The 23,860-nt window shown below is 33.5% G+C and overlaps 1 protein-coding gene across 3 annotated transcripts in view; it reads left to right on the top strand.

The window, feature by feature from the left end:
• The window catches only part of GRIK2 (glutamate ionotropic receptor kainate type subunit 2), a 699,047-nt gene that overhangs the window by 639,132 nt on the left and 36,055 nt on the right, over positions 1 to 23,860 (top strand). The gene's annotated exons all lie outside the window — the stretch shown is intronic.

Raw genomic sequence — 23,860 nt, 5'->3', positions numbered from 1 at the left:
CTCCTGCCTCAGCCTCCCTAGTAGCTGGGACTACAGGCATATGCCACCATGCCTGGCTAATTTTTTTGTATTTTTTAGTAGAGACTGGGTTTCATGGTGTTAGCCAGGATGGTCCCGATCTCCTGACCTCGTGATTCTCCCCTCTGCCTCCCCAAGTGCTGCAGGTGCGAGCCGCTGCGCCTGGCCCTCTCCCTTCTTCTTAACCTGTAACAATCACTTTTCTTTTTATGACTCTCTAGTTTTGCTTTTTCTGGAATATTGTACAGTTGGAATTATACAGTAAGTAGTCTTTCAAGACTGGCTTCTTGCACTGAGTAATATGAATTTTATTTTCTTTCATGTGTTTTCTTTATTGGGTTGAGAGTTCATTTCTTTTTAATAAATAGTACTTATTCCATTGAGTTGGTGGACCTCAGTTTATTTATCCACCCATCTCATGAAAAACATCTTGGTGGCTTTTAAATTTTGACAATTATGAATAAAGCTGCTGTAAACATTCATGAATAGGATTTTGAGTGAACGTAAGTTTTCAATTCGTTAGGCTGAATATCAAGATACATGATTGCTGGATTATATGAGAAGATTAAGTTTGGTTTTAAAAGAAACTGTCATGCTGTCTGCTAAAGTGTCTTCCAAAATGGCACCATTTTGCATTCCCACTAGCAATGAGTAAGAGTTCCTGTTGTTCCACATTCTTACTAATGTTAGACGTTGTCAGTGTTCTGGATATTAGCCATTTTAATAGGTGTGTGGTGGAATCTTAATGTTGCTTTAGTTTGCAATTCCTTAATGACACATGATGCTGAAAAAAAAATTTATAGGCGTTCTATCTATAGCTCTTCCTTGGTAAGGTGTCTGTTTTGATCTCTTTCCCATTTTTAAAAATGGGTTGTTCATAAATTTCAAGAGTTCTCTGAATATTTTGGATAATAGTCCTTAATTGAAAGGATTTTTTGCAAATATTTTTTTCCTGGTCTGTCATGTCTTCTCATTCTTTTAACATTGTCTTTTGCAGAGCAGGGTTTTAAATTTTAACGAAGTCCAGCTTATGAGTTATTTCTTTCATAGATAATGCTTTTGGTGTTATATCTAAAAAGTCATTCCCATACCCAAAGTTGCCTAGATTTTCTCCATTGCTATATTCCATATTTTGTATAGGTTAGTATTTTATATTTCACTCTATGATCCATTTTGTATTATTTTTTGTGAAATGTGTAAGGTCTGTGTCTAGATTAATTTTTCTTTTTTAAAGTTTTTCTAGCACTATTTGCTCCATTGTATTGACTTTGTTCCTCTGTCAAAGATTAGGTGACTATATTTATGTTGGGATACTTCTGGTCTATTTATTTTGTTCTATTGATCAGCTTATCTATTTTTTCACCAATACCACACTATATTGATTATGGTAACTTTACAGTAAGTCTTGACATTGGGTAATGTCAGCCCTCTTAGTTTGTTCTTCCCTTTTTTGTTTTGAATTGAGTACTACAGGCCTTTGGCCTCTCCATATAAACTTTAGGCTCAGTTTGCCAAAACGCATATAATAATTTGTTAAGATTTTGATTAGAATTGTGTTGACTTTATAGATAAAGTTGAAAAAAACTGACACCTTGACAATATTGAGTCTTGCTATCTGTGAACATGAATATCTCTCCATTTATTTGGTTCTTTTTTTGAAATCATTCATCAGAGTATTATAATGTTTCTCATATAGACCTTGTGCATATTTTAAGAGATTTATACCGAAATATTTCATTTTGATAGTTGCTAATGCAAATAGTAATTTTTTTAAAAATTACACTTGCTAGTATATAGGAAAGTAATGGTCATTTGTATATTAAATTTGAATCCTAAAACCTTGTTCTAATTGTTTATTAGATTAGACTAATAAACAAACCCCCCAAGAGGGGGTTGTAGGTATGTGACTTTATTTCTGGATTCTCTATTCTGTTCCATTGGTCTATGTGTCTGTGTACCAGTACCATCCCGTTTTGGTTACTGTAGCCTTGTAGTATAGTTTGAGGTCAGTAATGTAATGCCTCTAGCTTTGCTCTTTTTGCTTAAGAGTGCCTTGACTATTTAAGCTCTTTTTTGGTTCCATGTGAATTTTAAATTTTGTTTTTCTTCTAGTTCTGTGAGGACTGTTATTGGTAGCTTGATCAGAATAGCAGGAATCTGTAAATTGCTTTGGGCCTTATGGCCACTTTAAGGATATTGATTTTTCCTATCTATGAGTATAGAATGTTTCTCTCTTTCTTTGTGTCATCTTTGATTTCTTTGAGGAGTGTTTTGAAATTCTCATTGTAAAGATCTTTTACCTCCCTGATTTGCTGTATTCCTAAATATTTTATTACTTTTGTGGCAGTTGTGAATGGGATTGTGTTCCTAATTTGGCTCTTACCTTGGCTGTTGCTTGTGTATAGGAATGTTAGTTATTTTTGTATGTTGTTTTTGTTCCTGAAACCTTGCTGAAGTTGCTTACCAACTTATTGAGCTTTTGGGCTGAGAATGCAGAGCTTTCTAGATATAGAATCATGTCATCTACAACCAGGGATACTTTTAATCCTTCTCTTCCTACTTTGGTGTCATTTATTTTTTTCTCTTGCCGCATTGCTCTGATCACGACTTTCAATGCTATTTTGAATAGGAGTGGTGAGAGAGGGCGTCCTTGCCTTGAGCCAGTTTTCAAGGGGAATGCTTCCAGCTTTTGCCTATTTGGTATGATGTTGGCTGTGGGTTTGTCAGATAGCTCTTATTATTTTGAGGTATGTTCCTTCAATATGTGATTTCTTGAGAGTTTTTAACATGACAAGATGTTGAATATTATTGAAGCCTTTTCTGCATCTATTTAGATAATCATGTGGTTTTGTCTTTAGTTATTTTTATATGATGAATCACATTAATTGATTTGTGTATACTGAACCAACCTTGAATCCCAGGGAAAATGCCTACTTGATTGTGGTGGATTAGTTTTTGATGTGCTGCTCGATTCAGTTTGCTAGTATTTTGTTGAGGATTTTGCATCAGTGTTCATCAAGGATATTGTCCTAAAGTTTTCTTTTTTTGTTGTACCTCTGCCAGACTTTGGTATCAGAGTGATGTCAGTCTCATAGAATAAGGTAGGGAGGAGTGCTTCCTCCTCAATTTTTTGAAATAGTGTCAGTAGGAATGGTACCAGCTCTTCTTTGTACATCTAGTAGAATTTGGTTGTGATTCTCTGGTCCTGGGCTTGTTTTTTGGTTGATAGGCTACGTATTACTGATTAAATTTTGGAGTTCATTCTTGTTCTTTTCAGGGAATTAATTTCTTCCTGGTTTAGTTTTTGGAGGCTGTATGTGTCCAGAAATTTATCTATTAATTTATCAATTTCTTCTAGATTTTTATATGTGTGTGCAAAGTGGTGTTCATAATAGTCTTTGATGGTTATTTGTATTCCTGTGGGGTCTCTTCATTATTTCTCATTGTTATTTGGATCATCTCTTCTTCTTCTTTATTAGTCTAGATAGTGGTCTATTTATTAATTTTTTTTAAAAAGTTGTACTCCTGTAATTCATTGTATTCCTGTAATATTCTCTTCATTATTTCTCATTGTTATTTGGATCATCTCTTCTTCTTCTCTATTAGTCTAGCTAGTGGTCTATTTATTATTTTTTTAAAAAACCCACACCTGCCTTCATTGATCTTTTGAATAGTTTTTCATGTCTCAGTCTCCTTCAGTGCAGGTCTGATTTGGGTTATTTCTTGTCTTTTCCTAGCTTTGGGCTTGGTTTGCTCTTGCTTCTCTAGTTCTTCTAATTGTGATGTTAGGTTGTTAAATTGAGTTCTTTCTAACATTTTGATGTGGGCATTTAGTGCTATAAATATGTCCCAGAAATTCTGTGTCCCAGAAATTCTGGCATGTTATATCTTTGTTCTCATTCATTTCAAAGAACTTCTTGATTTCTGCCTTAGTTTCATTATTTACCTCAAAGTCAGTCAGGAGCATGTTGTTTCATTGCCATTTAATTGTATGGTTTTGAGCTATTTTCTTAGTTTTGAATTCTATTTTATTATGCTGTGGTCCAGGAGACTGGTTGGTATGACAGGGAGGTTCTTTTGCATTTGCTGAGGATTGTTTTATATCTGATCATATAGTTGATTTTAGAGTATATGACAAGTGTAGAAGAAAAGAATATATATTGTGTTGTTTCGGGGTGGAGAGTTCTGTAGATGTCTATCTGCTCCATTTGGTCAACTGCTGAATATCTTTCAAGTCCTGAATATCTTTGTTAATTTTTGACTCAATGATCTGTCTAATGCTATCAATGAGGTGTTGAAGTTTCCCACTATTATTGTGTGGGAATCTAAGTCTCTTTGAATATCTCCAAAAGCTTGATTTAGGAATCTAGGTGTTCCTATCATGGGTGTGTATATATTTATTATAGTTACTTCTTCTTGTTGAATTGAACCCTTTACTATTATTTAATGCCCTTCTTTTTCTATCTTTGTTGATTTAATGTTTGTTTTGTTTGAAATTAGAGTTGTAACCCCTGCATTTTTATTTGTTTCTCTTGCTTGGTAGATTTTTCTCCATCCCTTTATTTTGAGCCAATTACTGTCATTGCATGTGAGATGGGTTTCTTGAAGACAGCATACCATTGGATTTTGCTTCTTTATCCACTTGCCACTCTGTGCCTTTAAACTAAAGGCATTTATCCCATTTACATTCAAGGTTAGTATTGATATGTGTAGACACACACAATCCTACACCAGAGCCCTGCCCTACTGCTAACACCACTACCGGTACAGATGCACAAACAGTTGCTAGCATGGCCCTTGCCCCCCAAATCATACTGCCACTGTTGCTGTGTCCAACACCTGCACAGAGGCCAGCACCCTGGCACCCACTAGCACTCTACAGCAGCTAAAAGCATGAACTCCACCATGCTGCTGCCGCCACTGCTTCTGGTGCATGAAAATGATTACAGATCCCACTACCACTGCCCTGTGAAGTGCTTTGGCTGGCACCACCCTTCAGAGTATCGTGATCAGTGGTCCAGGAGCACCTCAGTGCCTCTGCTGCAGCAGGTCCCTAACCTTGAGGAACCAGAAATCAAAGCTATGACCTAATATCAATGGTTCTCCAACCAGATTTAGAAAATCCAGTCCAGGAGTCCTGACCTGAGCCTTGGCACCCTTAAATCTTCCAGTAATGAAGCCAGTTGACTGAACTCACCTTATATCACAATCAAACCCCCAAGGTCATCAAATAGGATGAAAGAAAAAAAAATCCAAAGGGCAGCAACTTTAACTACTGAAGGAACAGCAGCCCACAAAGATGAGAAAGTCAGCACAAGAACTCTGACAACTCAAAAAACTACAGTGTTTTTCCTCCAAATGACTGCACTAGTAGTCTAACAAGGATTCTTAACTGGGCTCAGATTGCTAAAATGACAGAAATAGAATCCAGAGAATGAATAGGAATGAAGATCACAAAGGTTCAAGAGAACATTGAAACCCAATATAAAGAAGCAAAGTCAATAAAACATTACAGATGCTGACAGATAAAATAGCCAGTATAGAGAAAGAACATAACCAATCTGATAAAGCCGAAAAACACACTATAAGAATTTTATATTGCATTTGCAAGTATTAACAGCAAAATAGACCATGCTGAGGAAAGAATCTCAGAGTTTGAAGACTGTTCTTCTGAAATAGGAGAGTCAGAAAAGAATAATAAAAAAAATGAAAAGGGTCAAACAAAACCTCCAAGAAATATGGGATTAGATAAAGAGACTGAATCTACAACTCATTGGTGTCCCTAAAAGACGGGGAGAATAAAAGCAACTTGGAAAATATATTTCTAGATATGATCCATGAGAACTTCCCCAATCTAGCTCAAGAGGCCAACAATCAAATTCAGGAAATGCCTGCTTTGTGTTCTCTGTACTTTCTGGATATACAGTTTGATATCCGACATTAACTTGAGGACAATTTCCAGGCATTATTGCCTCATATATTTTTTCTGTTCCTTTCTCTCTTTCTTCTCCTTTTGCTATTCTTATTATGTATATATTATACATTTTACAGTTTTCCCACAGTTCTTAGATATTGTGTTCTGATTTTTTTTCAGTATATTTCTATATTTTTCAGTTTGAGAATTTTCCATTGTTGTATTCTCAAGCTAAGTGATTCTTTCCTCAGGTGTGTCCAGTCTACTACTAAAACCGTGAAAGTCTCATTATTCATTTCTTTACAATGCCTTTGATCTCTAGCATTTCTTTATTAGAATTTCTATCCCTCTGCTTACATTGTCAATCTGTTCTTGCTTGTTGTTTACTTTTTCCATGAAGGCCACAGAAAAATAACCATAGATTTTAAGAATTCTTGGGCTGATAGTTCCAAACTTACTGCCATGTCTGACTCTGGTTCTGATGATTGTTCAGTCTCTTCAAACTTGTTTTTTTGCCTTCTAGTATGCCTTATAACTTTCTGTTGGAAGGCAGACATGAGGTACTAGGTAAATGTAACTGTAGCAAATAGGCTATTAATAATGTAGTGGGAACATATAAGGGGAGTGTAACTTTTTCCAGTCCTATTATTAGATCTCAGGCTTTTGGTGAGCTTCTGCTTCTGGTCTACAATCTTCACGAGTGCCTCACAGGCCCCTTCTCTGTTTCAGGTGAGGCAGAATGACTGGAAGGAACTGGAATTGTGTATTTCCCTTCTACTACATGGAAGAATAGAGAGAGCTTGAGTTGGGTATTTTCCTTCTCACCAAATAGGTTAGGCTCTGATATAACCCCAGCAATTTAGGCTCTGGTAAAAGAATTTCTCCTGAGGACTGGCCTTGTTGAAAAGGACAGTAAATGTACTGTGAAGTATTTAAAAACAGGTCCTACACCATTACTGGATTCCCCTAGAGTTTATCTTTTAGTCCCCCCCCCCCCCAATTTCTGGCACCCAGCAATTCCTCAATTATCAGTTTAGGGTTTTCCACCTCAATGGTACTTGTCCCCATTGAGGTTTCTGCTCATGGATATCTGCTTCAGTAATTTGTGGTTCTCTATATCCATCTATCTGGCTCTCTAATGTTGGGGGAAGCAGTTTGCCCTGTGATATCTCTTCTCTAAAAGATCTAAGAAGCATTATTGACTCTTCAGTTTGTTCACCTTTTTCACTTGGTAAGATGTAATAAAGACTTTTGAACTCCTTAAATGCTGCACTGGAAACAGTATTTTAAAAAATGGCAATGTTGCTAGGAAAGACCAATGAAATCTTAATGTTTAATGATTGTAGTAAGAATGCAGCTTGTTTTCTAAAAGTAAGCAATACAAAATATTCTATGAGATATTCTAATGGCATTTTATTTTGTTTAAAATAAAATTTTAAGTTTTTTTTTTCTGAGAAGGGGTTTGAAATCATAGCTTTATACTGTTTTCACTTGCCTATATAAACTTTTAAAAATAGATACAATTTGACTTGGCTTTATTTAAATAGATTTTTGTTACTAGCATTTGCTCTGGCGAGTCAGTTGGTTATGCTAGCAGTTATCTTACTGTTATCAAGTCAAAATGATGCATCAGCTGAAATTTAAGGCTAGAGTCAGTCAAACTGCCATCTCAAAACTTGTCTTTAACATCTGGTTTGATACCTCCTTGACGTGATATCTTTTAGATGGATGGTGTTACAGGAAACTCCGCATTACCAAAGGCAGCATTCCTGGACATCTGCAGCTTTTTTAGAATCAACAGAAATGCTCTTGTGAAGTAGCTGTGACATCTACCTCAGCAAATGCTGAAATTATGCTAACTGTAAAATACACTTCCTCTTCCTACTGCAAATGCTCTTTTGGGAAAAGTTACTATCACAATCACCCCAGACTAACATTCTTACTCAGATGCTGACATTTTATCCTGAGTTTTCAGACACCTCCCTGCCTTTCCAGAAAAGAGAGCAGTGATTTTTCACAGGCGGGCATTTACTCTTCAGCTTTCCTAACTGTGTGAGGTACAAGCATTCTCCGTGTCAACCTATGTATGGGATTTGTGTCAGTCTTTTCAGTTTATCACTTTTCAACCAGTTTAGGATTATAAGCTTTATTTTTACACATATACCAACCAAGGCAAAGGAGTATTGGGAATCACAGCAAAAGCATTGCTCTCTTCTAATAAATTATCTTTGACATATCTACTCTTAATCTTTTTTTTTTTTTTTTTTTTTTTTTTTTTGAGACAGAGTCTTGCTCTGTCCCCTAGGCTGAAGTGTAGTGGGGCAATCTCGGCTCACTGCAAGCTCCGCTTCCTGGGTTCATGCCATTCTCCTGACTCAGCCTCCTGAGTACCTGGGACTACAGGCGCCCGCCACTGCGCCAGGCTAATTTTTTGTATTTTTAATAGAGACGGGGTTTCACCGTGGTCTCGATCTCCTGACCTTGTGATCCGCCAGCCTCGGCCTCCCAAAGTGCTGGGATTACAGGCGTGAGCCACCGCACCCGGCCTACTCTTAATCTTTTAAAATCATCTTTATATATCCCTTTTTAAATTAATCATCTAATTACTTCTAGATCTCCTTCTAAGAAATGTCTAATGGTTGTCTATTTCATATTTAGTGTATTATGCTCATGATTTCTTTGTGCATCAATGGAAATATCTAATTTATCATCGTATTACCCATACAGTTGTTAAAAACATTTCAGATAGATGCAAGATTTAAAAAAATATTGTTTTCTGCTTTATAAATAACGATGTTTAGTTAAGAAAAATCCTCTTTAAGTTAAAAAGACTATATTGTCTAGAAATAATGTACAGTGCTTACAGGAAATAAGTGACATTCCACAGAGGAAGTATCTCAGGGTCCTGTCTTTGATATGATTGCTAGGAAAACTCCTAGACCTTTCATTTTGAAATTGTTTTTAGGACACCCTTGCTTATGACACAAGAACTAATTGCTTTATTTATAGTGTTAAAGAAAAAAATAATCAGTGATACATGTTAAAACATTGTATGGCAGACTTTCTTCAGGAACTTTGCTGTAGCTTTAGGCATCACTGCAATGGGATATTGTAGTAGTGAAGAGATATTGGGATCAACTCAGAATATATCATGGGCAAGTGGAAATTTATAGCCATGGAGCAGACTGGGGCTCAGTGGGTGAAAAATTACTAAAAGGAAACATCAGGGTAAGGAGATTCTGACTAAACCATCCTAAGAAGATTCTGCTGAAGACAGGCCAAGGTGATCAGACATCGCTTGCGGGATGATGAAGAATGAGGAACCCAATGAGATATTTTAGGTCATTGGACATTAAGAATGGGAAATTCTTGCTAAACTGACTTAACAGGGTTCTTTGCTAAAACTGGATTTTATAAAGAAGATCATAGATGTGCCTAGGTGAAGGTTCAAAAGCCTTGGAAAAGTTTGATCAGAAAATATTTGTCAATAGCTATTCCTGCTTTTAGAACAATAACAAAAATAGTATATAACTTATGCATTATTTTACTTAAAATATTGTGACATTTTTTAAAAAGAAAAACTATCTTAATATTAGAATTGTTATTAATGACGATATTCCGAAGAAACAGTATAACATCTGAAGGTAATTTCAAAAGAGGAACTTGAAACATTCAAGCAAATTTAAAATAAAATGACTATTTTGAAAATGGAAGAGCAATTTATATGTATATATTTGAGAATATTCATGTAAAAAGAAGTTGTTTTAAATTTTCATTCTATAGAAAACTATATGCTTCCTAGACATGGTCACAAAACTCATATGAGAAGTAACGATAGTAAGAAACATTGTAATGAAAATAATAATACTTTTTATGAAAGATTTCACATTTTATGTTTGTTTTCTCAGGAAGGATAGAAAATCTGAATGATAAAGACAAATAATTAATGTAAAAGTTCAAATTCTATTGTACTACAGTCTAAGATGTTGTTATTACCGGCATTGCTTCCCTAGTTATTAAGTGTCAGAGTAAATAAACCTTTGTTTTTATAAAATCCTTATAAGGAAATGAAATAAATGTGAGTACTGAATTTTTATTTCATGGAAAACTGAGGGTAAACTAGTTCCCTTATTTTTAGTTTATCTGATAATAGATGGTTAAAATAATACTCTTTACAAGATGAATAATTATGTACATATATTACAAATAAATTATCCATCTACATTATGTTGACTGAACTTTAGTTTTTAGTGCAGATAATTTTTATATTTAATACTGTTTTCACTAATGCTATTTAATAGCTTTCAGTTAGTAGTTGGTTAGTTAATATTTAAAGTGAAATATTAAAACCCATCAGTAATAATAGAGGTGATGTCCTAGAGTTTTACTGTTTGTTCTTTCACAGGCTTATTAGTATTTTTTCAGGCTCCTATATTATATTCAATTTTCACTTTGCCCTGTATTTTCAGGTGATGTTTCTTTTATTTAACTAAATTTAAATTCATCCATATCTAATTCTCATACATTTTTAGTCACAGCTGAGCTCCCCTTCTTATGTATTAAGAAGGTTGAATTATAATTATAATTTCTTTAAAGTGTCCTTGAAACTTCACCCAATCTGGAATGAATTTTGAATTTTAAAAAGTTGGTTTTGTGAGCGGGAGTCAGTTTTGTTTTAAATAGTAGCATAGACCTTTCTTCACTTGTTTCAAACACAGCGTGGCCAGGATGCTAATACATTTGCAAACAAACAAACAAACAACAACAACAAAAAAACTATGGATATAAATATACCAACATTTTCTTGATTTTTCAAGGGTAGATTTACATATTAATATAAATAGTTTATATTATTTTTAAACTTCACTGCCTCTATCAAGCATAGTTCTCTTGGTTCCTAAAATTCATTCTTTTTCTTTTCTTTTTAAATGAGTCTGTCTATATAACCCCCCCCCACACAAATATATATTTATATATAAAAATTTAACAAATAACTTATGTATATATAACTGGGTAATATTTCAAAACAGAGTCCATAAATCATGAAAAAAACTCCATACACAGTTGTTAATGAATTAAAACCATGACTAATTTCTAAGTGAAGTAGTTATTTCTTATTCTAAAATTTGATAAAATTGGCTAATTAAATATAAACATATACACACAGGTACACACATACATTTTCTGTGACTACACTTTGAGAACCTGGTTTACTAGTTAGTTTTGCATACTATTGTACCTTACATTTTGGTAATCCAAATGTGAGTAAGCCATGATTGTGCCACTGCATTCCAGCCTGTGTGACAGAGTGAAAGCATGTCTCTAAAAACAAACAAACAAACTTATCTTAATGCAAAAGAAATCAGATCAATTTTCATGATTGATTTGAATGTTTCCTTCAGCTATTCTGTAATAACTTTATGCATAGTTCATACTGTCAGAATTAAGAAAGATGCATTATTGATTTTTTTTCTGAAGATACACCTTCAATATTATATTTTTTATAATCTAGTGTTACATTGCCATTGTATCTTCATCACTTGATCTGATCACTTCATTCATTTCTTCAAATATTTATGGAGCAAATGGGTAGATAACTAGCTATGCCTGCTACAGCTTTGTCATCAGTCATTATTTTCTTTTTTAATCTTTAGCATAATAGAGAGCCATGTTTTCTGTCTTAAGAGTAACATAGAGCTTTATAAGTGAGTTAATGAAGGAAGAGTTGATATGATCAAGATTGAGATTTAGGAAAACCATGCTGGCTCAGTGTAGTGAACAGATTGAAAGGGACAGTGGTGGAGATGAGAGTAGTTGTTAAAGTGTTGCAAGAATGCAGGAGTGGTTAAGAGAATGGCATGCTGGAGAGTGGCCAAGTAACCTGTGTCCAAAAAAATTAATTTAAATTTAAAATGTATGGTGATCATTGGTGTATTTTCTCAGATCTATTTCACTAAGGAATCTAGTGGACTAATTAGAAAATAAGAAAATGAAATCATGAAGAAAATTCTTTGATTAATTCTGTTGTGAAAGGAAAGAAAGTATGATAACTACTGTGGAAAGTATGCTAACTAGAGGAAAGAAAATAAGACCTAAAAGGCTTGAACATGTTTAAATGTTGTCGGTAAAAAGGGAGTGGTAAAAAAAGAAATAAATAATTGTATAAGATTCCTGTAAATAATGTAAGAATGTGATGGAATTTAAAGCAGAAAATGAAGGATTCGCTGTGGCTTGCAGGGTAACAAACAGAAGAAGAGGAGAGATTGTGACAGACGGTCTTTGATATAAGAAGGTTTTGGATTGATTTTTGAGTGTGTTTCCATAAATGGTTTTATTTTTCTCTGTAAAGTAAAACCCAAGTCAACTACTAAAATTGAGTTGAGTCCACAGAAAGTTTTGAGTGTCAGGAAAGGAGCAATTTGAAATTGACGTTGTAAATAATAAGTTGAAAGAGATACTAAGCTTTCTGGGCAGGGTTGAATACGTACTTCAGTTTCACTCTTATTAGTACCACTTTTCCAGCAATGCTTTGCTGCGTCAGATTCAGAAGACATTGATAGTTGACTCTAGGACTGGGTTGGGTTAAACAGTTCAAAGGAAAGAGAGAGTTTAGTGAGTTTAAGATATTGGCAAAAGTAATATTGAGATTATACATCATGGAAAAATCATCTGAACATGGTATAATATAAAAAAGTAGAAACATCTAATGAATAGTAAGACCGTAGGTCTTTAGTGGGCATGAGGCTCCAGTGGAATTGGAAAAGTTACCAGTAAAGAAACTGAATAAACAAAGTGGGGAGAAAAAAGAGTCTAAAATCATAGAGCAGGAAAGTTGAGTAGTTCGTTTTGAAAGTAAAATAAATCCCGGTGTTGAAAATAGCATTATGTGACCACGATTGGCTGAAGCACTAAGAAAAGTGTTGGTAATGATTTTGAATGACTGACAAGTCACTCTGAATCCTGTGTGAAGGGCACTCTATGTGAATGACTCTGAGTGACTTACCAGTTTCAAGCTGGTGAAGGAGAAACAGCGGTATGCTGGAAATGACTTGTACTGACTTTCAGGAAATAAATTTACAGAAATTTTATGATTTGACTGACATAATACCTGCAGCTTGAAATCATTAATAGTAAATATAAAATCAGCAAGTACCACAAGTAAAAATAAAGCAAATAAAAATCAACAAACACTACAAATCAGGGCAAGTCTTCCTTTTCCAGAGAGACAACTGTTAAATATTTACTAGTTCATCACTGAGGAGAAGCAGACATCTGTATCCAGGAAATGAATAGAAGACTGTAGTAAAATAAATCAGGTAGTAATATTGAACGGTACGAACCTTAAAAGAACAAGGTTTTGTACCTTTTCTTGCTTTCAAGAGGAGTGTGGAATGTGTGATTTAGAAGTAGGAAAGAAAAAAGAAGGACACATTTCCCATTCTTGATATATGTGGAGTGTGAAATAGATTTTTCATTAATATATTAAAGCTGTACTTAAAATTAAATAGAATTTAAAATTGTTTATGTAGAGCAATAATGTGGCTATCTTTCTGTTTTGCTTTAAAGCTAGGTCAGGTATATATTATGTGTGTGTGTGTGTGTATATATATATATATATTTTTTTTTTCTTATTGAATGAAGCCATGAACAGAATATGAGAAAAAGAAGTACATGTCTAGTTATTCTTAAACTGATTTGATCATTACAAATTATATGACCATATTAAATTATCACATGTGCCATGATCTATACATATATATGTTATTTATAAATACAAATACAACAAAAAAGAACAAAAATAAATAAATATTAATGGATATAGAGACCATCTCCACTGAAAAATATCTTGGAATTTATATAGCCTAATCCATTTATTCCACAATTGAACAAATTGACTTCTAGAGAGATAAACTTACCACAAATCATTTAGCTTGGTAATGTTACAGCTGAAAGTAATATGCCTGTGTTCTAAAGTCCAGCATGATAGGAATAATTTCATTGTATGCATCTAGTCATTCATTTATTCATTTCTAAAATTTATTTAATAAGTATCTATTGATATCTATGATATACTAGATACTGTTCCAGGTACAAGAGCTATAAGGATAGAAAAAAATCCTTGCATTAATGGAGTTTTTCTTCTAGCAGGTAGAGATAGAAACTGAACAGATAAATAAATGTAAAGAGGAAAAACAAAATATACTACCTAGTCATTAAGAAGTATGAATACAAATAAAATAGGAGGATAAGGTATATATATGGTGAGTCCAGGGTTTTAATTTTAAATAGGGTAAATATTAGAAATTATCTTTAAAAAGTAATGTATCAGCAAACATCAGGAGGAAGTGGAGAAGTGAGACACATGGATATGCAGGGAAAGTGCATTCCAGCTAGAGAAAACAGCATAGTCAAAGCCCCTCTGCTAAATTGTACCCCTAATTAAAATGTGCTGCAAATTAATGATTAATATAGTCATTAATTACTTTATACATATTTATATTGTGATATGTTTTAATTCTCAGTGTACTTGTAATGCATTATAAGACTTTAAGCTTTTCCAGGACAGGGGTCATGTTTTGTTTTTGGTAAATCTACGTACGCACAGTGCCTGGCATGGTCATATATACCAAGCTGGTGGTCAATATATATTAAAATGAAAGATCAAATGAATGAATGAATATTCTAGTGAATTATGAAATAGAACAAGTTGAGTTTTAAAAGAAAACTTTTGTGCCTCTAAGTCTCCTCACCTGAAAAGGCTTGGCTTTAAGGGTCATGTTGGTTAAAGCTCCTACCTCAGCAAAAGCTCAGGGTGCTTTTTCTATTCTTGCTTACTAGGGTGATTAAATACCAATAGAGGGGAAAATAAGTTTCCATATCCTTAAAAAATTATGAATTATTTTAATGGTAAAGACATATACATACACACTTACATATATATATGAAGACAGTAGGCATATGCCAAAGTCATCGCGTGTACAAGTACTGTGCTTCTCTTTTGATTGATTATGTAAAACAAGCAACGAGAATAAATTCTGATTATCTTTACAGAGCTTTATGGCCTGTCAAAATAGCTTTAGATGAATTTTCTCATTTATTTATCACAATACTTCCACAATATTGTTAAAGAAGCTTTTTATTACATTAGGTAGGGAAAATAAATTATGGCTTATCCAAGGTCCTTCATTGACCCAGTGTAGTAAAGTTTCTTAATTTCATTTCAGTTTGGCCACATGACAGTAAAATATATTCTTGATGGCTATTATTTATAAGAAAATAAAACATTTGATCAGGAAAGTTGAAGACATCTCATTTAAAAGATAATATGCAATGAATCTTCATTATGAGAGACTTGGAATGGTACACAATGAACCATCCACTGCTGTTTCAACTACCTAAAAAGGATAACTGTCTTTAACTGCACCAAATGATACTAAACTTGCTGCCTATCATATTATGCTTAGTCACTCTGATCTCTTTTATTCCTCTATTAACTCACAGTAACATTGAGAAGAGCAATTCTCTCTGTTTCATTGTCCTTCCCTTCAAATATCCTGTTTTAAGAGATTAAAGATGCCTTGAGATAACACTGCCAGAATTATCCCAAGGACTGACAGGTTTACTAACAACTGAATGCTTTTCAGATCACTGCACTGGACTCAGATCTACCTTTGATATGAACCACATATGGCTTCAGTCTTGCTTCCCTGAATTAACTCTAATTTCCTAGTGACCAAGGTCAGATGAGTCCAGATAGGGCTCAGCTGTTCTTACCTAGCACATATGTTCCAGTATTGTTGGTAATTTATTTCTGTAATAAAAAATTAAAATGGAAATCTCAGCCAGAATCTCTTTTACCAAGGGAGACCTTGCTATGGCATTAGGGCTTATTACATATAACTTTTTCATAACAAAATAAGAAATATTATTATATCCAAATATTTAAGTTAGTATTATAAACAAAATTGGTCATGTGAAATTTATTCAAAAAGAATAATTTGAGTAAGTACCAAGTACCACAAAATCTACATTGTTAATTTTAAAAAGTCAGAAATCACTCTATTTGCTTTTATCAATTTTGCTGTATTAATCTATATAACAGTGTTAAACTAATTCTGACATATTTATTATTTAGGAGATAAAACTTGTATTTATAAATGTCTATTAATTCAAAAGAAATCAAATTTGTTAACAAGAAAGTCTTTTTCAGATTACTTCAAGATATTTTGGGTGTTGTACCACCTGATTAACTTTTTAACGTATCTGAGCTGAAGTCAACATTTCTATTATGTATAATAAAACATATTACCAAACAGTATTCAATTTTCTTTGGTTGATGTGTTGTTGTTATGATATTTAAAACAAAATTAATGTTAAAGGTTTTACATTTCATTCATGGAGAAAACTTTCCTGTAGAAGATACTTAAAAAGTTAATTCTAAATCCTTGCTTCAAAATGTTACACAAATACTGATAATGCTATTTTCTTATCACTTTTAGACAGTCAGGTTTATAAAAGCAAGTTCAATGAGCATAAGATGGTTTCTAAATTTTAATTTATTTTTGACAGCAAACAAAATGAACGAAGGAGAAGAATTCATTTGTGTACCTACTATAATTTAGGCCAAAGATATCTTTAAAAAGAAGATGCCTTTGTATTTGTCAAATATGTTGCTCCCAGTAAAAGAAAAGATCTATGCAAGTGTTTCAAGAGTAAACCTTACCTTATTAGCTTTTCATAATATTTTGGGAGAAATTCAAAACAAAATTGCAGAGCACTATTCTTACATTGATATTTTACCAGTTCACTAAATCATTCAGAAAAGAAATTTACCCTAAAATTTGTTAGTCTTTTGAGACTTGCAAAGAGCCAAATAATTTCCAGGTTGCAAACTTTATTTGGTGTTCTAGCAGAAGCTAAACTAAAATGTCTATAAGTTTTAAATTGTTAGATGTATGTTTAAAATATTTTAAATATTTACATTGTATGCTCTTTTTAATGCACAAAATTATTTGGCAATTGTGAATTTTAAAAAAGGTTGTATTTCTTATTCCTTTAAATTTCATTTTTGACAAAAATATCTTATTTTGTTGATGTTTCACAGTCCATAAAAATTGCTATCATAAGCAGACAGTGTCTTATGAACTGATTTTATTGGTTTGTGCTGATGTCGCAAAAAAAAGAAAAATCAGCTTACAAATTTCGGCATTTTTATAAAACAAACATTGCTAAACATTGACACCCCAAGTCCATCTAATGTAACATAGAAAAATAAGTTTATTTAATGTGGGGTAGAATTAAGGAAAGGAGGAATAAAATAGAAATACATTCTAGTATTTTCAGTGGCAGATAAGTTGAGTGGCAAAATAAGAGTTAAGTTACAAAAACTTAAAAATGCATTTTTCTTATAGTGCCCTTTTTTTACATATACATTTCATACAATATCTCTGAGACATTATTTAACTGATTTTCTTGGCTTTATCTGGCTAATTACTCTGTATAATATAGCTATAAGGATAATACTTAAGAAATCTTTTTTTTTTATTTTTGTCAAATAAGTTATAGTGTTTTTAGGTTTTATGTAATTAAAATTCTTTTGTAAAATCACGATGCCATAAATTTTATCTATTTTCACTTTCTTTTAAAGCAAGGAGCTTTAGTTCTCTCAACTGTGAAGGAAATAAAAATATTTTAGCTATTTCTTATCTTTTACTTGGCTACGCTCAAGTTGAGCTCTTTATTATCCTGTAATTTGTTGTTACCTCAATTCTTTGCTAATGGAAAATTATTTTATGATGTACTTAGCTTACTACCTGTCTTTTACATTATATATTTCTCTTAGGTACTACATTCTTTTGGAAAGTATTTCCTAATAAATTTGGCAGCAGCCATGGACAGGGCAAGGATGTGCTTAATTCCTGAGTCTTTCCTGGTATTCTGTCTCAGTCTTCACTTTCTCTCATCACAGCGGCCAGAGGACCTTCAAAGACTGGACATTATGGCTGATCAGCTTAGTCCCTATGTTTGATTTTAATCAGATCCCTTGGCAATGATCAGTATCTACTTCATTGAAAGACACTAACCATTGTCACAGGAGATGGAGCAAAATGTATTTACAGGTAGTTCCTCCAACAGGCCCGTTGTTTTCCACCTATAATATTTAGTTTATACTGCAACTTTATTTCCTTTCTTCTATGTCAGTTTGCATACAACTTTCATATTCAACATAGAAATATTTGATTATTTATTTCATTTTTACCTCCTCACTGATCTTAAGTGCATTTTTATTCCTTTTCTTTAACTTGTACAGCTCCCATTTATTGATTTTTACCTTTCAAGTTCCTATAATCTATTTAACTTTGAGAATGTTCAACAACTTTCTGCTTTATTAAAAATAAATCTAGCTGAGCCTTCTTATTTTCTCCTTATACAATATATTTTACAGCGGAAGTATGACCCCATTGGTGTTTAATATAAATATTTTCAAACCACAAGTCAAGCCAATGGCAGTGTTTTAAATCCTCGTTTATTCCACTCAGACCCACCTTATTAGGAACATTACTTTCTTTTTTTCAGCTTCACTGAGGTACAGTTGACCTCAATAAAATAATAAAAATTGTATATATCTACAGTTTTGGAGAGTCTTTCCTAATAAATTTGACAGCAGCTATGCACATAGTCAGGCTGAGTCTCAATTCCTGAGTCTTTCCTGGTGTCTTATCTATATCTACATACATATATATATATATATATATAATTATCATAATCAGTTTAATTAACATAGCCATTATCCTATATTTTTGTGTATGTGGTGAGAATATTTAAGATCTATTCTCTTGGCAACTTCCAAGTATAATTTTACAGAATAGTTAACTGTAGTCACCATGCTAAATGACATAAGCTAGGCACAGAAAGACAAATGCTACATGATCTCACTTATACATGGAATATAAAAAAAGTTGAACTCGTAGAAGCAGGGAGCAGAATAGTAGTTACCAGGCATTTGAGGGGAGGAAATGGGGAGATGTTAGTCAAAGGAACTTTGCGTTATTGATTGTTCTTTCTTTGTCTGACATTTTAAACCTCTCCTTTCTTTTGAAACATCCCCCTATTGGCATTTAAACATGCTCAAATCTCTTCAATCTTTTAAAATCTTACTTAAACCAAAATATTCTTCTGTCTACTGTCCTGGATCTGCTCATCTTCAGAGTTGTACTTTTTATTTATTTTTTTCTTTTTGGCACTTACTGCTACCAGTTTACTTTCCTCAAATCCTTTCTTAATCCACTTTGCTGTGACTTCTAAGAGCTTCACTCCCCTCAATTAGCCCTTGCTAAAATAACCAAGAAACTCTCTGTTGCCATATCCAAAGGAAATTATTCAGTTTTCATCATTTGTGGTTTTTTAGTAAAATCACTACAAGGGACCACTTCCTCACTCAACTTTCTCTTGCCTTAATGCATGCAGTACTTAGATTTTCTTCCTTCTCTATTTACTCTTTCTACGTTTCCTTAGCAGATTCAGCCTCCTATGCCAGTTGGTGAAATTCAAAATTCCGCAAGCCTTCATGCTAGTACTCATCTCATCTTCCTCTCCTGTCTTTTTCCACATGTATCCACTACTTGGTCAATTGTATCTAATATGACATCAAAAAATCTACATGTTTAGCTTTGATGTCCCCTCTGAACTCCAGACTTAGATATATATCTTCATATTACAGATCCATTTGAATGTTCCTCATGTGTCCCCAACTCACTAGGTATACTCTTTCTCCCCTAAAATTTGATCTTCTTTCAGTTTTTTCCCTCTGTCAGTAATGCTGAAGTTTAAACCAGAAACCAAGGACTTTTTCAACCTAAACCTCTTCTTTATTTTTTATATTTTATTAATTACCAAGTATTATGAATCACGCACACACACACACACACACACACACACATATACATACCCCTTGAGTTTCTGGATATCTTTCCTTCTCCAACGCCATCTCCAGAGTCCAAGTACTGTTTCCTTAGACTGATGCTATGTGCTTGTAAATGGTCTTTCTACACTGTAGTCTTAGTGATCCCTTCAAAATGCAAATCTGATTTCATCATCCATATCCAATCTGCTTCATAATTGCCTTCACTTCTCACTGCTCCTATGGTTAAGGCATATTTTGTTCTTGCGTGTTAACTATTTATGAAACCTGGACCCTGGTCAGTGTCTAAAATTGTGCCTATTGCATAAAAGTAATTCAATACACATATTTTATTTTACTTATTATTTTTATTTTATTTTTAAATTTTTTAATAATTTCAACTTTTATTTTAGATTCAGGAGATACATGTGCAGGTTTGTTACATGGATACATTATGTGATGCTGAGGTTTGAGGTACTGTTGACCACGTCACCTAGGTAGTGAACATAGTCCCCAGTGCGTTTTCAACCCTTGCCCCCCTCATCTTCTGCCCTTGGTAATCCCTAGTGTCTATTGTTTCTATCTTTATGTCCATTAGTACTCAATATTTAGCTCCCATTTATGTCTGAGAATGTGCAATATTTGGTTTTCTGTTTCAGTGTTAATTCACTTAGGATAATACCCTCCATCCAGCTGCATCCATGTTGCTGTAAAATACACGATTTTGTTCTTTTTTATGACTGTGTAGTATTGTATGGTGATACACGTATTTTAAATAAGAGTAACTTGGCTCTGTGAAAGTAAAAATTGCACTGGGAAAAGCTAAACCAACAAAGAAGACTTTTCTATTCCAAAAAGGAAGAGAGAGATCAGAACTCAATCTCTAAACTGGGCTGAAACTCTGGAGAGTTTTAAAGGATGGGTTGGGAGTTTTTAAGAGTGAAGGAGTTTTTAACAACATTTGGGTAGGTATGGGGGATTGTGACCATATGTGTTTGCTAATTGGGTTTGTCCAAAGGATATATAAACTTTCTCATATCTTTGTCACAGAAAGTAGTTCTACAACTTGGAACAAGTGACCCTCTGTCTGAAGTTATGTTTCTACCTTTCCACAGAGACTAGAAGATAAAGATGCCTCCTTTTTTTTTTTTTTTTTTTTTAATTATACTTTAAGTTCTAGGGTACATGTGAACAACATGCCGGTTTGTTACATATGTATACATGTTCCAGGAGATGCCTCCCTTTCTTGATGATTACCTTTCAAAGGGTTGGCTCCAGGCCCTTTAGAAAGACAGTCTGGTGTTGAAAAACTGCCAAGAGTCTTTAAAAAAGATTTACATGTAAAAGGGACAAATAAAGAATTTACAATTACCAGAAATCTGAAGTAAATTATCTATGAGAAGGAAGGGAAAATACCCTGATGCTTAGGCTATCTGAATCACATAAAGGACTGAGTGAGCTTAAGACGGGGCCTGGAGGTCGGAAGGAGCCTGTCCCAAGTTTAAAAAGCTGAGGGAAGGCTTCAGGTCACCTTCATTACTCCTTATTTATTTTGCTATCATTTTCTAGGACTCTGTTCCTTAACTCATAGTGCCCCAGCCGAAGAATACTTTCTTCAGTTATCCCTCCTATCAAGTTCATATCCAAGATAGCATTTCTTGAGTGCTTTCTCTCATATTAGAGAGTTCTTGATGTTCTAAATGCATGAGAATGCATTTTGAGTTTTTATTTTGTTGCATTTGTAAAATATTTCTTACTACTTTGAGGATCATTTATGCCATTCTGTTTGCTTTAGTCTTTATATTTTCAGTTGGAGGCTGTACTCAAATATCTGGTTATCCTTGGCTGTTTGATCATATTTAATAGATTTTAAAAGGCTCACTGCAAACTCTAGGTGCTTACTCAAAGCTGAAAAACTGAGTTTCACTGTGGAGTATGTAGTGGGTAATTTAGTTAGAAAATCCATGAAATGTATATTTAGATAGAGTTGGTGTAGTGCACTGATTAAGATTATGCACCTTGTAGGTAATCTTCTCATGTTTGAGTCATGGTTTTGCCAGTAGGTAGCCATGTAATTTTAGGCAAATCATTAACATCATTGTGTTTTGGTTTTCTTGTTTATAAGAGGGGTATGAAAATACCTACATATTTTTATAAAACTTAAAAATTTTAATATTTGCAAATAATTTAGAATAATATCTGACACATACTAAAATTTATACATGTGACTTTTTATTATTACTATTAATACTATCTATTTTGCTTGAAAAAAATTTCTGTTCTTTCTGGAGGAAGTATACGAATGAAGATAGGCACAAGGCTGACTGGTCTGCACATTGGTTATGGATTTCAACTTATTTCTTCTGGTTTTAATATGGTCTTCCCTGGCTCAACTGTCCAGCATGCTCTTGCTTCCTCCCAGAGCATAAAACCTCTATTCCCTGCTTGGGTGGGATGGGGGAGTCATCATTCTATTCAGAGACAGGCTGTAACAATCTGTTTTTTAAAGCATCCCTTCAATAAATTCTACTGTTTTTAAACCCATATTTATTTTGGCTTTGAAAGGGATGTAGAACTGACTATCTCTGGACATTTGTGGAGTGAGGGTGTATTCTAAAGTTACCTATTTCCTGGTAGGTGACCAGCAGATAATCATATTTCTTAAATTGGGCTTTCATATTTATTATGAGAATTAAAACACTTTGGGTGATTTTTCTATCTAAATATATTTTGCCATCTAAGTAGAAATACTTAGAGAAATGAAAAATCAGTGCTGGAAAGTATTTCAAGAATTTTAAGTGAGTATATGTTTTGTAAACTTATTACACCAATTAACTTAGTACTGTAGACCAGATATTTCAAATGTGAAATAATATGATAATTCATAGTAATTTAAAATTAAACTATCTATATTTGTAAAGGATACAGTAGCAACATTTCTTAAAGTTGCTTGGTTTTCAGTTGTGATTAAAAAAAAAAAGTTTGATGTGTTTACCACATGGATTACAGCAAAATATTCACAATGAATGAATTAATGCACTATTATAAAATATAATTATCTTGGCCAGGCATGGTAGCTCACACCTGTAATCCCAGCACTTTGGGATAATGAGACAGGCATGTTCAGTGTTTCACTGCAGAGCAAAGGTTTGGATTTCTACCCAGTCTCAGCCCTGATTCTGTCCTTGTCTTTATAGAGCACTCATTGTACCTTTTTCTTTTACCTAATAAATCATAAGGTACTTATTTCCATGTTATCATTGAAACAGTGCCAGGATTTTTCTCTGTAATATTGTGGGCCTGCCTTGTAGTGGAAATAGTGGTAATATCACATTTATTTCTTTGTACATGTAGAAATAAAAGCATACTTAAACTGTAAAAAAAAAAGTCCATATCTATTTGCTTGAAAAGAGTTTTAACTTTTTATGATCATGCAAGCAGTATGATGAATATCCTTCCTGTGTTTATAACTTCAGGATTATTTTTGATATTTGTATGATAATTAAATGACGATAAGGGTTTCACATATGAACTTTCAAGGAGCAGATGCTAACGTTTTTCCTGTTTATGTTTTACCAGGACCTTCTGAACAAAACCTATTTTCTTCTTTTAGTAATGAAATTCTAGTAAAGCCCTACTCATAATTTTCAGTTGGATATAAGCACTATTCAATTGTATTGGTCCGGGAATCTTTAGTTATTTAGTAGGCCTGAAGAATAGATTTCTGAAGTCCAGCTTAAAGAAGTTCTGAGGTGATCAAATTTTTTCTCAGTGAAAATGTAGACATCTTTATTTGTAACATCCTTATTGGTAACACATTCTGCTCCTCTCTTCAAACTATATTTTTTTGTGTGTATCCCTGGGGGTTAATGTAGCATCTGTGTTATGTTAACCTAAATTGGGGGAAAACAAACAAACTCTTGTAGTCTTACAGTTTCAATCTGAGTACTGTGTTTCTCTCTTCTATATTTGTTGTTAAAGAGATGTTGACAAATATGAAATACTCAGGTAAGAGACAAGAACAAAGA

The sequence above is a fragment of the Macaca mulatta genome, chromosome 4, assembly GCF_049350105.2.
Source record: "Macaca mulatta isolate MMU2019108-1 chromosome 4, T2T-MMU8v2.0, whole genome shotgun sequence".
NCBI classification, from domain to species: Eukaryota; Metazoa; Chordata; class Mammalia; order Primates; family Cercopithecidae; genus Macaca; species Macaca mulatta.
The sequence above is the reverse complement of the archived record's forward strand: the minus strand, read 5'-3'. Positions and strand labels throughout refer to the sequence as shown.